This window comes from Zingiber officinale, chromosome 3B (assembly GCF_018446385.1).
Source record: "Zingiber officinale cultivar Zhangliang chromosome 3B, Zo_v1.1, whole genome shotgun sequence".
NCBI lineage: Eukaryota > Viridiplantae > Streptophyta > Magnoliopsida > Zingiberales > Zingiberaceae > Zingiber > Zingiber officinale.
Window position 1 is genome coordinate 39,250,974 of NC_055991.1, and position 1,366 is coordinate 39,252,339.

Here is a 1,366-nt window from a genome sequence, read left to right on the forward strand (position 1 = left end):
CCTAGGTCCTGAACATGGTGAAGCATGGTATATCACTACCTCTATAAGCATGTATCAACAGGTAAGGAATACATGAGATGCAAATCAAGAAATCAATCAATCATGTAACAATTATCGGGTAGTGATTAACCGGAACAAATAAGAATATAATTAATGCAACTTGTTATATTCACTACTATGTATATCAAATGACATAAGTCAAAAGTACCCGCCTCCAATAGAAAAGTCCAATTGGATCCAAATCGGATGTCGAGATACTCGTCTCGCGTCAAAGTCCTGAAATACCAATACAAAGATATTTTATTTAGCTAAAATTCAAATGAATTGCTAAATAAAATTCCCAAAACAATTTAGGGCAAAACCCTAAGTCATAATCATCAACCTACCTAATTTAACACATATAATTTAGTTACTCAACATGTATTAAATAACTAAATCAAACTACTAATTCAATTAGGAAAACCCTAATTATTGATCAACCTTAACTGATCATCAATTAACTTATCCACATCAAGACCTAAATCCACAAACGTTAAACCCAAAAACCTTACCTTTCACTGATCTCCTGGTTCAATCCGTATCACCAACACCTGCAAACATTCTAGCCAACATCTATAACGAAAATAAAAACCCTCAACCTTACCTCAATTTGCAATCCAAGTGACTGCGGGTGAGAGGTTGCTTGGTTGCTGAAATTTGATCAGAGCCGAAGGTAGAAATCTAGGGCACAAGTGCAGGACAGTGAGCATAGAGGAATATCTAAGCCCAAATCATAACCGAGATCAACACTCACCCTCAAGATCACCACATAGCAACGAAATGCTCTCCAAGATCGTAGCTAGGGCAGAGGAAAGATTGGCCGGAGCAAGGGCAGTGGGTGTGCTGGATTTGCATCGGCGCTAGGGCACGGATAGGGTCGGCTGTGAACAACCCCCCTTCGGTGTCGGCTGCTCGCGAGGATGAACGACGACGGTGTCGATCGCGGTGACCAGAGGCGATGCAGGAAAAAGTGAAGTGTTGGCACCGGCACAGTGGCGGCAGCCGATGCTAGAGAAAGTGTGGAGGCGTCGCAAGCAGCGTCATCGGGTGGAGGAAGGCCAGCGGCAGCACTAGGTCGGTGGCGGCGAAGCAATCTCGGCGGCGGCACAACCCAATTAGGGCACGGCTGGCACTGCTCCAGTCCAGAGAGGGTAGAGGCGTCGGCGAGCTCGGCTAGGGTACGCGGTGACCGACGGATCGGGGGTGAGGGCGTGCACACGAGGGAGAAGAAGGGATGCTCAGCCGCCGGCTCTGTTCCATGGCGTCGCCGGCGTCGACAGAGGAGAGGGAGGAAGAATTGTCGCGTGCTGAAAGGGAATGGCGTCGC